The sequence below is a fragment of the Lemur catta genome, chromosome 1 (assembly GCF_020740605.2).
Source record: "Lemur catta isolate mLemCat1 chromosome 1, mLemCat1.pri, whole genome shotgun sequence".
In the NCBI taxonomy this organism is placed as follows: Eukaryota; Metazoa; Chordata; class Mammalia; order Primates; family Lemuridae; genus Lemur; species Lemur catta.
This window is the reverse complement of record NC_059128.1, coordinates 271,144,062-271,161,154: the sequence shown is the minus strand read 5'-3', so window position 1 is coordinate 271,161,154 and position 17,093 is coordinate 271,144,062. Positions and strand designations below refer to the sequence as shown.

The 17,093-nt window shown below is 37.0% G+C and overlaps 1 long non-coding RNA gene across 1 annotated transcript in view; it reads left to right on the top strand.

The window, feature by feature from the left end:
- The window catches only part of LOC123642634, a 145,014-nt gene that overhangs the window by 107,268 nt on the left and 20,653 nt on the right, over window positions 1-17,093 (top strand). Inside the window, exon 2 of the long non-coding RNA XR_006736501.1 lies at window positions 9,818-9,914. This is a non-coding gene — a long non-coding RNA (uncharacterized LOC123642634). The remainder of the gene's footprint in view (window positions 1-9,817; window positions 9,915-17,093) is intronic.

The window sequence follows — 17,093 nt, the reverse complement described above, 5'->3', positions numbered from 1 at the left end:
TTAGACATTGGTTAGGCATCCTCATTTTGCCATTTCCAGGCATAACTTCTATTTTAATTTAAGACCTTTAGAAATATTATTTTGTCCAAGCATTGAATGAGGAATTGCCACATGATGGGCTGCTAGGTAACAAGCATCAACGGATTCTCTGGATTGTGAAGAAACAACTTTTCTGTGCCTCCCTCCATATGGCAATGGCTAAATGCTCTGTAGCAGAGAGAAAACTTAAAGCATTGTAACTAGAAGTGGCATATCCTAGAACTTATAGCAAGAGTTGGCTGATTGGGAGCCCAGCAGTAAGTAGTTAGGGAATGTGAAAGGGAGGCAGTGAGAGATTTAGTGTTATTTGATACCATTAAGGGTCTTCAGCATAAAATCAGTGTAAAATGGCATATTCTCAGCATGCCATATAAGGTTCTTTATTTGGTTCCTGTTTGTTTCTTCCACCTCATTCTGCACTGTTCTACCTTCTTCCCTCTGTTCCAGCTCTGCCAGACTTGCTTTAGTTCCTCAGTGCTCACCTGTGCCCATCTTAGTGTCTTTGCACTAACTGTGCCTCTGCCTGGCAGGTCCTTCTTCCAGATTGTAGCACACATGGAACCTTCCTCAGCAAGACTATTCCGGAACACTTGATTCAAATGAGCCACTAAGTCATTCTCTGTCCTATCATCTTGTTGTAGTTCCTTGTCTGGCTTTTTTTTGTCTATGTTTTATTTTTCTTGTTTATCTATTTATTTTTGCCAACTAATTGCTGTGACCACCTCACCGGAGTCTCAGATCTATGAGAAAAAGACCTTATCTACCTTGTTATCACTGTACCTCCAGTGCCTTAAAAAGTGCTTGGCACACAATAGTTCCACTTTTATTATTTGTGAAGTAAATGAGCAAGAATGACAATTATTTTTACAGCCTGCCACACTGATTAGATTCTATCTTGAGTGATGTTTGAGTTCTTAGAGTTGGAGAGGGACTAATTGGAAGCCACCCAGAGAAGAGAGACTAGAATAGCAAGGGATATAAAAATGATACTATAAGAGGAACTGGTGATATTCCACCTGGAAAATATTTAAATGACTGGGAAATATAAAAACAAGTTACAAGAAGGCAGTATTCAACTTGTTAAAGGAAATAATTTTCTGATAATTTTGAGCTGTCCCACAATGGCATAGGCTAGCATTCCAGCACAGGAAATTTTAATGTAAAAACTACATAGCTGTGCATCAGGAAAGTTTTAGAGAAAATTTTGTAAGTAATAGAATTAAAAAAAAAGACTTCTACAGTTCCTTAAAAATTTATTTTGTTATTATAAGTTTTTTCATAAAAATTTCATAACTTTTCATAAAAAACTAATTTATTTTTATTATCTTTAGCTAATCCATTTAAGGCAAGGTTTATTCCCAATGTTACTGGATGTAAGTCCATATTTTAAATGATTTTTTACTTGTTTCAATGGCAAGATTTCTTGTTATATCTGATGACAATTGCTACTGTTTTTTAAATCTAATGATGTGATTGGCAAAGAACCTCTCCCCAATGCAGAGGAGGGGTTAGGTTTGCCATTTCCATGTTGCTTGTATTATTTTCACTATCTTCACTCTCCAAAAATCTTCTTGAGTTACTTTCCTACTTTATGAGGATTATAGAAATTATGTCTAGATAATCTGATCCCTTTGGTCATAATAAGCTGAAGGTGATCAAATGAGTGAAAGTTCCATTGTCAACCTCTATTCATGCTCCCCTGGAGACCTCATATACTTAACATGACAAGTGGTACCTGATCCATGGACCTAGTGAAGTTGCCATTGTTTGTACTCTAAATATTAATTATGATTATTATTTCCTTTTTGATATAAAAATCAACATAACTTTTTAACATGTTCTCATATCTCAATGGGTTATCTTACCTCCTATAATTTATATACCCCACTTAAAAATAGAAAAATATAAGATACAATATAAGTGTATGAAAAAGAACAATTGTTAAGCTTTTCCAATTTGAACCCAATTATAATGCCTTAATGAATAGAAGCCTTGCAGAAGGTAGACAAATATAGTGTTCTATACCAGGTGAATTATGGTCCTAGTGACTTCACGTTGGGTCTTCCAGTACAAAATTTAAATAAGTGGCCAAATAAAAATGCCCCTGCTCCTGATTTTCAAATAACCACAAGGGGAAATAAAGTCTCCTGCACCATTTTTTTTTTTTTTTTGGCAAGAATTTGTCATAATGAGTAGAGTCTTAAAGCTCAGTCCATTCCTGACTTTTTGGTCCTGATGCTGGTTTGCTGATGTTCTCCAGCTCTATGACTCAACATCCCTTTGCTGGTCCTGCATTCTAATCTCACTGTTAGAGGTGGAGATTGGGGAGGGGAGAGAGGGAGAAAGAGAGGGGAAAAGGAGGAGGCAGAGGAAGAAGAGGAAGAAGAGTGGAAGCAAGAGGGTGGGAAGAAAAAGGGAGAGAGAGATGACTCTAGTAAAATCTGGAAGAATCTATTCCTTCCTTTCTCTGGCATCTTCCTTGCAGCATCTTCCTGCTCCATTCTGTGTCCTGAACTACAGATCTTTCTATGAATCAACTGAATGTAATCACTCTGGGTGGGAATTTAGGCAGCCAAATAAGAGAGTCAGTTTTAAATGAGGAAGGGGAGAGGGCTCCTTTACCACTCTTATATCTCACCACACTAGGACATTCCTAGTCTACATTTAAGAAAATCCGTCCTTGTAGACACGAAGAGGCATTCTGAGCTGTGCATTCCTGATAAACATTAGTAGTTTAGGAAAGGGGTATGGTATTCTGCATAGGGCGGGAAAGGACCTTGCTGAAAAAGCAAGATTAAAAAACATCACTTGTCCCAAAGTGCTTTCGAAACTGAAAGAGAACAACTTTCCTGCTGTCCTTAAGAGGTTGCTATCTTAGGTGAGGCTGTGCCACATGCCATGTGGGGGCACTTGTGCTTCTTCTGATAACAAGCTTCTTGGATGGGATTTAAGTCAGATGTCATGTATTAAATTCCATACTCTAGTGGTTCATATGTCAGCAAAATGTTACTGTAATCTAATTTATATAGGACTTTTTCTCTCAAAAAACATGTCATTTAGTTTTACAAATTGCCTATCATGTTTTTCTTAATGGCCTCAGGGCCCAAGAAAATGGTGAATACTAAAGTTGAAATCTTGGCATTGGCTTAAGCTATTTGATCATATTTTTCACTCACTCTGAAATCTTCTGGAAAACTTTTCATTTCAAGGTTTTGTTAAATTGCAAAAATGTCTGATGGACAGGTTTCAATATGGTTTTTTTCTGCATGTGAAAACCAGTAAAGTGAATTATAAGCAATAATCCTAACCAAAAATATGTTCCTTACCTAAAAGTTGAAAAAAATTTAAAATCACTATGATAGAAGTTTTGAAAAATACTAGGCTATGAGAATATGAATCTAGTATAAAGAATATGTGTGTTCATAGATAGGAATAGATACTTAGGTCATTATAATATTATAAACTGTACGTAAATCACCTTTTTTGAGTCAATTACCTGACTTGGTAAAAACATTGTGTAAATAGCAACATGATTCTGGATTCAATTACTGGTTGGAGGTGGTGGGGGGGAAGGGAGAGAGAAAGAAATTATAAATTTTATTTCCATCCATGTGAATGGCCTCAATAGGGCCCCATAACATGTGAGCAAGACAGGCATTAGATTGTTGGTTCTTCTTGAAAATATTTTCTTCCCACTGTGAAGAAAACACTGCATCACACTTGCTCCTTGGAGAAAAGTCATGGGTATCTTTCTCTCTGAAGAAAGTGCAGTTTTACAATGATGGTTTACAATGTAAATGTGAGTACTAGTCAGCAAGCTTCATCAGCGTAGGAGTACTGCAACTTGGATTTGAAGACATTACCTACATTTTAACTTCATTTCTTTTTTTTTTTAATTGAAAAAAGCATTAGCCTTGAAACTAATAGGAGTTTTTTAGTTTATCTGAATATGCAAATGGACAAATGCAATTGATGCCTACCCTAAAGTGAATTTTTAATAATTAAAGAATGAAAAATATATATATTTCTCATTTATATATATATAGTTCACATTTATATATATATATATATATATGTTTGGAGACAGGGTCTTGTTCTGTCACCCAGGCTGGAGTGCAGTGGCACTACCATAGCTCACTGCAGTCATGGGCTCAAGCAATCCTCCAACCTCAGCCTCCTGAGTAGCAGGGATTACTGCTATGAGCCACCATGCTCGGCTGAACACATATTTATTATTAAACTGACTTGGTTTTCGTTTGAAAGCATCTCATGATAGTTTGCCCCTAAAAGACAATCAGTTTATGTCTCCAGACCCTTTCTTTCACTTTGGTGCTCCATATGTTGAATTGAATACTAGATATTTACATTTCAATATTCTTTTCAATAGTCCTTCTTTTCAAATTCAGCCTGACCACAACTGAACTTAACATATCCCTCCAAATGGTGCTGCAGCTCAAGTCTTGGATTTTGTTAATAGTATCAACATAGTTTGTCTATTTGGGATTGGAAACATGGGACAAAATAGCTCAAAATTTTTAAGTTATTTGTGAAAACACTATGTAAATTACCAAGCTTTGTACAGATTCAAACTGTTAATATTTTTATATCAGCCCCCTTTGTGTCTTCTGTATAAAATCATGCTAATCTAATTTTCAATGTTTGTGATATTTCTTCTCTCTCTCTCTCTCTCTCTCTCTCGAATTTTAGAGACCAAGTCTTGCTCTGTCATCTGGGCTAGAATACAGTGGCATGGTCACAGCTCAATGCAAACTTGAACTCCCCAGCTGAAGTAATTTTCCTGGTTGCTTCAGCTTCCTGAGTAACTACAACTACAGGCTTGTGCCACACGCCCAGCTAATTTTTTTTTTTTTTTTTAATTTCATTGAGACAGGGTCTTGCTATGTTATCCAGACTGGTCTCAAACTTCTGGGCTCAAGTGACCCTGCTTCCTGGATGTCCCAAAGTGCTGGGATTATAGGCATGAGCCACTGTACCTGGCCTATTCCTCTTTTTCCATATCCATAATATTAACACAAATTATCCCATGGGCCTGTATTCAGTAATATCTTCATTCATTTATTCATTCACTTATTCTAAGCTATGTATTGTGCCAGGCAATATGCACAGTGGTTACAGTGATAAATAAGACAGATATAGTTCCTGCCTCCATGAATTTTACAGTCTAAGTGGTCAGCCATACTGCAATACTATGTCTTGTATATCTGTTACAAATCAGAGTTTATGTCTTTGATTAGTAAATTTTTGTGTATTCCAACTGACACTTCAACATTACTTTCTACAGGCTGCAATTTCTTTTTTATTATCCTGAAACAGGTTTTATGAGCATATATGTGTGTGTGTTGTCATGGAGATTTGGTTTTGACAAATTGGCTAAAGATAATTTCTTGTATTTGGAAAATAACTAATAGATCAAGACAATAATTTCATTGTCCAAATATTACAGATAACTTTAATGGAACATAATTATCATAATTTTATTATGCTCTATTTTGGGATTGAAATAGAAAAATTCTAGTTGTGGCACTTACTAATAAAGAATATGAAATTTTCAATTAAAACTGGCCTTGCGATGAACACTTCCCATTGATATACACATATATATACATAGAATACAAAAGATACATGCATTAACTTACATAGATACACATAGGCACATATACAGACTATAGATTTACATAGGCATATATACATATTAAAATATTTAAACATGGGGAAATTGGGATTGGCCATTGATGAAGATGGAAAAATGTGGTTTTCATATTGAGCAAAAGCTTCCAGATGCATTCAGTCATGTTTAAAGTGCTAAAAAACTGACTTAGTTTAAAAAAAGTCACAATTTGCCATAGCCTTTATTCTTAATTAGTACAAGTTCTTTTGACATATTTGAAGACTTTTGATTTAAAAATAGCCAAGTTGAAAGGACTTATGAGTGACGTAATGAGCACCATCCTCCACTGTGCTCTGTACTGTCTATCTGTCGCAGGCATCCATCTCCTTGACTTCAAAGAGAATTCTCCAGAATAAACCACTATACAGTGGAGCAATCTGTCCTTCTTCCACTTCCATCGTATTTGAAACGCAGCGTTAATATCTGTGCACTGAGTCCAACGAGTATTGGGTCTGGCATAACGTCCAGCATTCTGCCGTGTGTCAGTGGAGTTCCTTTGCACAGCTTCTGGCTCCCAAATGGAAATCCTGCTTTGCCTCTGTGGAGGTGCTATCAGCAAGAGCAGACCCAGGCCTGGATGTTTAAAATCACGCATGCTTTTTGTTGACACAAGGGCATCAAAATGTAGATCAATCCTACGGGGTCCATGCCTAAAATCAGGGGGAAAGCAATCTTCAGGGACATACCTTGTGGCCAGTTTCAGATTTAGGGCAATCCCCTTCCCTTAAAATAGTTACATGCACAGATCTGCAGAAGAAAAATTCATGCTCAATAACAATGGTCTGAGGCACAGCACGGTCCCAGTGCATCAAAGAAGACTTCAACTCTGACCACTGCACTGTGCTACCAAAGCAGGGGAGTGGACAGAGACATTTTAGGAAGATCTGTGCTTAGACAGAAGAAAATGGTGTGAGGATTTGGGGAGGGAGGGTGGTATGTAGAGTGCAGGCTTTGACAGCAGACAGGCCTGGGTTTGAACCCTGAAAATACTCTTTACCATTTGGTTTCAGGTTAAATCATTAAAACTTATATAGTTTCTATTTTCTCATCTGCAAAATGGGGAGAATAACATGTACCTCATTTCTTTGTTGTGAAATTTATAATAATTCCTGGCACATAGTAGGTGCTCGTATTAGAGTTCTCCAGAGAAGCAGAACAAATAGGGTGTGTGTGTATGTGTGTGTGTGTGTGTGTGTGTGTGTGTGTGTGTGTGTTGGTGTGTAGAGAATTATATATATATGTAAATATGTATCTAAAAATATATATGTACATAAAAAATAAAGAGTCATTGTAAGAATTGGCTCATGTGATCATGGAGGTTGTCAGGTCCCACAATCTACAGTCAGTGAGCTTGAGACCCAGGAGAGTCCATGCCTTAGTTCTAGTCTGAAGGCAGGAAACAACTGCTTGTCCCAGCTCAAGCAATCATACAGAAGGAAGTCCCCTTTATTCAGGGAGGGTCAGCCTTTTGTTATATTTAGGTCTTCAACCTACTGAGTGGGGCCCACCCATATTAGGGAGGTCAATCTGCTTTGCTCATTCCATCAATTTAAATATTAAACTCATCTGTAAGTACCCCTAGAGAAACACTCAGAATAATGTTTGACCAAATATTTGGGCACCCAAGGGCCCAGTCAAATTGGCACAAAATGATAATTATATTAATAATGATGACCAGAAACGCAGTTTATTTCTTTCCTGAATCCTGATTATGTTTAATTAAAATTTTACTGAAATTCAAATCTTGTGTTGAACTTCCAACTTTTAAATAAAAAATGTATTATTTATTTTATTACTACTACTAATAAACTTTTATTACTCATGCAAATAACTGTTCAAAGTCAAGAAAGCACTGGAACTTGAAATAAAAATCATTTGTCTACTGTTCATAAATTTATATTTTATTGAAATCTTCAATCATAAAGAAAAGACATAATGTTGGCTGTTAGTATAGATCACAAGAGGGTAGTTGGTTCTGTAATCATAACACTTTAGAGGTAAGGAGTTTCCATTTTATAACTTTGGATGGCAATGCCTTTTAATCTCTTCCTTGCTGAGCCTTTTGTACATTAGGTCATTCGCTGGTCAACGTGATATATAATGGACATGTCTAACTTCAGCCACTCTAGACATTTGCCGAATGAAAAGCCAAACTTGTGACTCATCTGTAAGGTCTTCATCTGTCTTTCCCATAGAGGGAGTGGTAAAAACCACCTGCTGTCACAGGCAGAAACTTGAAGGGCCCTATTCCATGGGAACGAGACAAAATCTAGTCCTGTATGAAGGAAGCAGTCTGAGGAGTCTGGGGACCCTGATTCTAATCTCAAACCTGGCACCAAAATTTCATGTGACCTTTAGCAGCCTCAATTTTCTCATCAGAAAGTAGGGATTGAAACTGGATGCCTTGCATGATCTTCCAACCAGAGAATCCTTTAATTCTAAGGACAGTGATCACTTCTCCCTATGGTAGTTGTCCTGTCTGGACCAGATGAGTGCACAGAGCTTGCTGCATCGACAAGCTCAGACAGGCCACCTGCACGGCTCCCCACCATCCTCTCTCTGGGCAGACACATACCTCAGTGTGAACCAGGTGGGAACATGAACCCTGCTGTGAAGACAACTGAAGCAATACTGCTGTTACCCCATCTTTGAGCCAAGAGGTGAAGTACGTTTTTTTGCAAGTGCAGGCTTTAACTGAGCTGCTGAAACTAAACACCACAGTGGGACTGTGATATCATGGCATTATGGGCTCATTCAGAAAAACGAAAGAGTGAGGAGAATAAACCTTTCCTGGGGCTGTACTCATATAAGTATGAATAAGGAAATGCAAAAAGAGGACCCATTTCTCAAAAAACAGTATTCTGGAGCATTTAAACAATTTGTCTTCTGTTTCTTTTGCAACCTAAAGTGTACACAAACAGAGGTGTATGTATTTCCTCAGTAAAAAATATCACAGAAGACAGAAACTCTATGGGCTGCCTCCTGGAAAGCAATAGTGTCATTTGCTGAGTGTCACTAAGGGGTTGCCTATAAATTCACTATGTTACCATAGGATGAGACAAGGGTGTCTACAGGCTAATGCCTGAAAGTGGGACTTATGAAGGGTGACTTAGATTGGGCTCCCCAGAAGCAGACTTTGAAACTAGTATTGGTGGTAAATGGTTTATTAAGGAAGTGTTCCCAGGACAAATCTGTAGGTGGGTCAAAAAGCAGTCCAGTTTTTTAATAAGAAAAAATTGCAAAAATATTCTTTTTTCCTTTATCGTTAAAGAAATATCAAGAAAAAGTTTTCCTTGTTTGGGGAACCAAAATTCTCTCCACAAAGAGGAAATATTGGGTTTGCACAAGCCATTATTTGGTGACAATATACAATGCATTAAATGGCTGGGACAGTGCATGCTGCACTAGGAGAAGCACAGTGTTCTGTTGAGGAGCTGCCTCGTGGTCCTCACACTTCTTACTTCCTGAGGAGGTAATGACAGGACGTGTCCAAGGGCTGGATTTGATGATGAACTTGCTGATTCCAAAATGATCAGCTGTTCCACATTTCCCATTGTTTTTCAAACATTCATTCATTCCACAAATAGAGTATCTGTTGCATGTGTGTTAGTTCAGTTCTTGGGGCTAGGGAAACCTCCTTGCCCCTGGGGACTTATATCCTAGAAAGGAAGAGCAGTCACAAATGAATAAATTACAGAACAAACAGAGTTGTAAGAAGGTGCTAAGTCCTAGGGAGACAAACCAAAAGCAGAGAAGGGATAGGAATTGCCACGGGGTGAGGCGGGTAGTACTACTGCAAATAGTATAAAGTGTTAAATAGAGAAAGTCTCAACTGGAAGATGACATTTGAGCAAAAACCTTAAGAGCCTGAGAGAGAGAAACGTGGTTATCTGGGAGACCAACTTCCATGAAGTGGATGCAGAAAGCCTGGGAGCAGGGGGTGACAAAAGTGCAGTAAGGAAGCTACTGGCTCAGTAAGCGCAGGGCCTTGAAAGCCACTGGCAGATTTGGGGGTTGGCTCTGAATGGGATGGTAGCGCTGGGAGAGAAAGGATACCAACTGATTCATGTTTTAACTGGCTTGTTCTAGCTGCTGGGTAGAATACGCTGGGCTGGGACGTGAAGGTGAGGAAAGGAACAAAGCAAGTGATGCTGGTGGCTTGGATCACTTTGGTAGCCTGGAAATGGTAAGAAATAATTGCATTTGAATATATTTTGAAGCAGAGATGAAAGAATATGCTGGAAGATTGAGCATTTGGTTTGAGAAAAACCCGAGTCAAGTATAACTCCAAGGTTTTTGGCTTAAGCTACCAGAATGGAATAATTTTTAAGTGAGATGGATCATTATGGAAGGGGGAGGTCCTGGGTCATCAGGAGATTGGCTTTAGATATGTTAGACATTCAAGTAGAGATATCAAATAGGCAGTCGGAGTCTAGAGTTCAGGGGAAAAGGCCATATAAAAATTACATTTGGCAGTTATAAGCATATAAATGGTATGTTTAAAAAAACCATGAAATTGAACTACTAAGAGAAAGAGTATGGAGAATAGAGGTCCAAGTCATGGAACACTTCAACCTAGAGAGAAGATGAGGGGGAAGGAGCAAAGGTGACTGTGGAGATGCTGTGAGGTAGGAAGTGAACCAAGTGCAGTTTCCTGGAAGCCAATTAAAGACTGTATTAGCCAGGCACAGTGGCTGAAGCCTGTAATCCCAGCTACTCAGGAGGCTGAGGTGGGAGGATCACTTGAGACCAGGAGTTCAAGACCAGCTTGGGCAATATAGCAAGACTCTGTCTCTAAAGAAATATTTCACACCACTACACTCCAGTATGGGTGACCCTGTCTCTAAAATAATAACAAAAAAAAATTAAAAAAACTAAATTAAAGAGGAAGGGTTCAATTGTGTCAAATACTGCAAACAAATGAAGATGAGAAAACCGATTTTGATTTTAGCAACAAGGTCTCTGACCTTGACAAGAGCAGTTTTGATGGAGTGGTAGGACAAAAACTTGATTGGAATGGGCTCATGAACAAATGAGAGAAGAAAGGCTGATACTGAAACTGGAGAAGGCTTTCAGAGTTTTTCTATAAAGGGGAACGAGAAAATGGACAATAGCTGGCAGAAATAATAGAACTAAGAGATAATTGACCTTTTTTTTTGAAATGTGGGAGAAATAGAGCATATTTGTGTGCAAATAGAAATGGGCCAGGAGAGGGAAATATATTGCTGTTGTAGCTCAAAAGGGAGAATTGTTAGAGCAATGTCTTTGTTAACATCCATGGAGGGAAAGAGGGAGCCCTTATTTTGTGAAAAACAATCTATGGATTGGGGAAGCACAGCCTTCAGCACCCGTGAGAGCCCAATCTCCAAAGAATACAGGGAGGGTCTGGCTTTAATAGCGAAAGTTCCCTCTCAGGTTCTCAATCAGGTCCGTTTACAAAAAATTAAGGCGTGAAACTTGTTTAGTTCTGATTGGTCAAAATAGTTGAGCCCTGATTGGGTGATTTCTAAGCCCCGAAATTTAAGTGTCTGTTGGAGGTTTTCAGGTGGTGGGTTGGGGTGTTTCTGGCTGTAGTTTATCTTAGCTCTGGTTACAGAAACTGTTCTTGTTCAGGATGGCAAAGCAGAATGTTTATCGAGGACAGCATTTGCTTTAAATCACAGTGCGCATGACTGCTCTTTTACCTCAGTGTGGCCGCTTGGTTCTGCTTTGAAATTTAGAGCATCTCTGTTAGCCACAGGGAGTCTATCTTGCCTGGAGAACACAGGGTCTTATTTTACAGTTTTATTTCACGTCCTTGATTTCATGAGGGGGATGGGACCCATTGTACAAGTGGAGAGTTCAGCCCTCTTCCTTTTCTCGCTGAGGTCAGACCCAAGTCCACTCCAAACTTCCTCCCCTCTGTCCCCCATAAATGTAGGGTACCACGTTAAATTTCTGAGTAGCTCTGCAAGCCCTCCCTAATTATTAACTTGTGGAATGTCACATGTGATGTGTCACCATACCTAGACCACACATCCTGCCACACTAGAAGTTTTGAATTTCTTTTTTTGACAAACCTCATTAGCCATTTACAGTTCTGTGTTTTTCACCCTCCCTGGGGAGGAGGAGTCATAAGATAAATCACCTTCTAAGCCTAGAATACAAGGATCATAAAAACTAATATGATATCACTTTCTCAAATGACACTTCCAGTTGAAATTTGTTTTTCATGTTCTCTGGCAATATTAACCTATTTGACAAGTTTAATAATTGTTACATCTTTTCAATATATTATCTATAATGTAATAGTAATAGTTGATCATTCCAACTTCATATTCCACTTCAGAGCCAATGAATGCTCTGGTAAAATCTGGAGTCAAATGGTAAGACAGTGACTCAGCAATCTCAACTACTGTGAAGGATGCAGCAATATAATTTAATAGCCCTAATAAATGCTGGATGGCTGTTTGCTATAGGGGACAACAAACCTCATTCTAGCACAAGTCTATAGTTTAGGTTTAGTATTCAATGACACAAAAACAACTAAATGGCTATATTTTGAGAAAAATTGATTTAGATTTAAAAAATTTGGTGTTTATTAATCAAAGTTAATAATCTTTGGTGGAAATTAATGTTGAAATTATAAAAATTAAAATTCCCCAACTGTTAGGGAATTAGATATTAGTTAGTCAAATATGAAACTAATTAGAAAAGATGTCCCTGGAGATCCATGCCTTCATTTTAGTATAATAATGGACTGGTAAGAAATTCACTCCTTGAAAACAGTGACGATGCAAACTTTTGCCTATCACAACAAGTTTACACTTATGCATGCCTACTGCATTAGCACATCCAGCACAGTTATTCTGTCCTTGGGGTCTTTAATTTCAGTAGGGTCTACTGTCTCATCGGCTCTAGTGTGTACCTTTCTGTGTAGTGAGTGCCAAAATAATGATGTTTCGTCAGCATCATAGGCTTTTATGGTGCCAGATTTTGATCAGCAATGACCTTGGCAAACTCATCAATGACTTTTTTTCATTGCTCTTGATTAGCAGGTGCTTTATCACAACACATCTTTAAAAATTTAATGCCATATCTTTTCTTAAATTTCTGCAACTGGCTTATTGAATAGAAGATTCAGTTTCTTTCATTTTTCAGTTCACTGTGATAGATATTTGTTTCATGATCAACATATCATTAAGTGGCGTGTGTTCACTGCTGTGCTGATGGATCTACTCTTGCTACACAGTCAAGATCTTCATGTTTAGCTTTATGTAGTGTTTTTCTATTTTTCATTGACTTCTGTTCTTCACTTTCAGCAGAGAACTTCAATAGTTTATCCTTGTTTCTACAGGTCGTATGTGGTAGTCATTTCAATATCATGCTCTTCTGTAAGCTATTGTAGACTTACACTACTGTCCAATTTCTCTAACAGCTTGACTTTCTGTGCTATAGATAAACATAAATACTTATTTTTTTTTCTTATCAGTTTTACACATAAGGATATCTGCAGGCCATTTCGACATTTTCAACAATATATTTACACCACAGAGCAGAGAATAAGCAAAAAACACAGTGAGTAATGTACAGAAGTCTTGGCCGTATGTAGGGCGTCCTGGGGAACCTGTTGTTGGCACATATAGACTGCACATATGCCATTTTATTACCCTTTGTGGGCTTGCTTGTATAGGGGAAACTGGGCATGCATGGAAAAGATATAGTGCAGCTGAAAGGAGCTGGGAGGATCTTTTTCTGCCTTGGGGGTACTGAATAAACTGTGTATTATGCACCTGTGTTTTGACTGTGACTCATCACATGAGGTCAGGTGTGGAATTTTCCACTTGGGACATCATGTTGGAACTCAAAATTTTTTGGATTTTGGAGCATTTTGGATTTTGAATTTTTTGGATTAGGAATGCTTAACCAGTATACACATATCTATAAATATTTCTATATGTATCCATTTTTATATTAAGCTCAGCATGATCTCATATGGGTATTTGCAACTGTAATCCAGTATATTAAAATACCAGATGGATCATGCTAGCTTTCCCCCCTTGCTTGTCTGTAACCTCCCAGGCCAACACTGAGAAACTTGGCTCCCATTATCCACTGTTCTTTATTTAACTATTTAATTTCAGTCTACATGCACAGTGTTTTCAGCATTGTTAACCCATAAGCCCATGGAAAATAACTTAATCAACTTAATCAACTACAGTACAATGGCCACGTATAGTTCCTTTGCCTATGAGTCCTATAGTCTCCACTCATTTCCAGAATTACTTAGGTTGGTGTCTTTCTTCCCTATTCCCTTCAGTAACTTGTTTTACATATTTGTAATACAGTTAGCTTATTTTATCATAACCTGGATCCCTTGACCTCCTTGATGATTTTTTTCAAAAAATTGCACATGTTAAAATCTACTCTTTGTGTACATGGTTCTATGAGTTTTGACAAATAATGTATTGTCAGGTATCCGTTGTTACAGAGTCATACAGAATAGTTTTGCTGCCCTAAAAATTCCCCTGTACTTCACCTATTAAACCCTTCTCCTTCCTCAACAACCTGACAACCACTGATTTGCTTATCAACTCTAATATTTTGCCTTTTTTAGATGTTCACATATATGGAATCATGTGGTATATAGTCTTTTAAGACTGGTGCCTTTCCCTTAGCAACATTGGTATGCTTTTGCATGGCTTGATATCTCATTTTTTAAAACCACTGAGTAATATTCCATTGTATGGTTGTACCACAGTTTGCTTTCCATGCGCCTGTTGAAGGACATATTTGTTACTTCCGGTTTGGGGTTATTATTAATATAAAGTTGCTATACACGTGTGTGTGCATGTTTTTGGTGGACAGTAGTTTTCATGTTAGTTGAATAAATATCTAGAAGCAGGATTGCTGGGTTACATGGTAAAACTGTGTTTAACTTTGTAAGAAACTTCCACACTGTCTTCCAAAGTGGCTGTATCAGTTTTCATTCTCACCAGCAATAAGAATAAAATGTTGCCCTACCCCTTTGTCAGCAATTTATATTGTTAGTTTTTTGGATTTTAGCCATTTTATTAATAATAGGTGTGTAGTGGTATGTCATTGTTTTAAGACTGTTTTGTTTTGAATCTCTGGATAGTTGCTAGGTGTGTGCCATTGGCCAAATTACATAGTATCTCTGAGTCTCATCTTTAAATAGCAATAATAATAATAATGATCTCCTATGTGATTGTTGGAAGGTGATGGTCAATGACATATGTGTGGTACTTGGCACATTGTAAGTACTAAATATTGCCTCCCTTCAGACACAGAGAATAATTTCAGTAAATGGAAATATACAGTGGTCTGAAGTTAACTGAAATTGGCTATTCATTTTAAACTTTTCCAAATTCACTCATCCCCCCAAACATACCAAAAGTCTGATCTTTGCATTTTAGAATAGTTCTCCAAAATTTTGCTACATAGAATATTTCTCCCTTTCCTCCAGTAGGATGATGATGCCTTCATATATAAAACTGGCTTTTAGTTTCTAATTGTTGTACCTCTATTTATGTCACATCTTTGCCTTTTAAAATTTAAGCCAGCTTTCACTAAACTTGGATAATATGTTATTTCACCTGAAGAATTGTTCCTTGATGACTCCAGCTAGTTGAGGTCTCTTCCTTTTTGAATTCCCTGTCCGTTTTTAAAACTATGGGCTTATTCTTAATTGCTTGGTTTATCTTATAGTGATTTCATAAATACTTGTTTAATTAATTAATTGAATTAATTAATTTAATGAATGGTTTTTATTCTATTTACAATATCAGTATCTGAAATGCTGCTTTCTTTTTAAAAAATTGTTGCAAGAACACTTAACATGAGATTGACCCTCTGAAATTTTTAAGTGCACAATATTGTTAACTATAGGTGCAATCTCATACAGATCTCTAGAAATTATTCATCTTGCATAATTGAAACTATATTTCTTGAACAGTAACTCCCTATTCCCGCCCACCTCAGCCCCTGGAAACCACTGGTCTACTCTGTGCTTCTATGAGTTTGACTATCTCAGATATGATACCTCATATAAGTGACAGCATGCAATATTTGCTGTATTGTAACCACTTAGCATAATGTCCTCCAGGCTTATCTATGTTGTTGCATATCGTATGATTTTCTTTCTGTATGAGGTTGAATAATATTCCATTGTATGTATATACCATATTTCCTTTATCCATTAATTTATCAATGAACATTTAGGTTGCTTCCATAGCTTGGCTATTATAAATAATGCTGTAATAAACATAAGAGATAACTATTTGAGATCCTGATTTTAATTCTTTTGGATATATATACCCAGAAGTGGAAATGTTGAATTATATGGTAGCTCTATTTTTATTTTTTCTGAGTAACCTCCATACTGTTTTACAGTGACTGCACCATTTTACATTCCCACCAACAGTGTGTGAAGGTTTCAGTTTCTCCACATCCTTGCAATCACTTGTTATCTTTTGTGTTTTTGATTATATCCATCCTAACGGGTGTGACATGATGTCTCATTGTGGTTTTAATTTGAATTTCCTGATGACTAGTGATGTTGGGCTTCTTTTCATATATTGTGGCCTTTTGTATGTCTTCTTTGAATAAATGTTTATTTCATCAACAAAATGAAGGTGAAAATTACATTATCATATCAATAGATGCAGAAAACGCATTTGATAAAATTCAACACTTTTTAAAAATAAAAACTCTAAAGAAACTAGGCATAAAAGGAATTTACGTCAATATAATATAGGCCATATATGAAAATCCCATAGCTAACATCATACTCAACTGTTATAAATTAAAAGCTTTTCCTCCAAGATCAGGAATAAGACAAAGATGTTCATTCTTGCCACTTCCTTTCAATACAGGACTGGAAGTTCTAGCCAGAGCAATTAGGCAAGAAAAAGAAATAAAAGGCATTCAAACTGGAGAGGAAGAAGTAAAATGATCTTTTTTGTAGATAACATAATCTTCTAGGCAGAAGATTCTACAAACTCCACAAAAAAACTGTGAGAATTACTAAATGAATTCAGTAAAGTTGCAGGAAACAAAACCGACATAGAAAAATCAGTTCCATTTCTATATACTAGCACTGAATCAGTTGAAAAGGAAATTAAGAAAACAATCCCATTTATAATAATATCAAAAAGAATAAAATACTTATGAATAAACTTAATCAAGGAGGTAAATGGCTCGTACACTGAAAAACTACAAAACATTGAAAAAAGAAATTAAAGAAGACACAAATAAGTGGCAAGACATTTTGTATTTATGCATAAAAAAATTAATATTGTTAACATGTTCATGTTTTCCAAAGTAAGCTACAGATTCAATGCAATCTCTACCAAAATCCTAATCG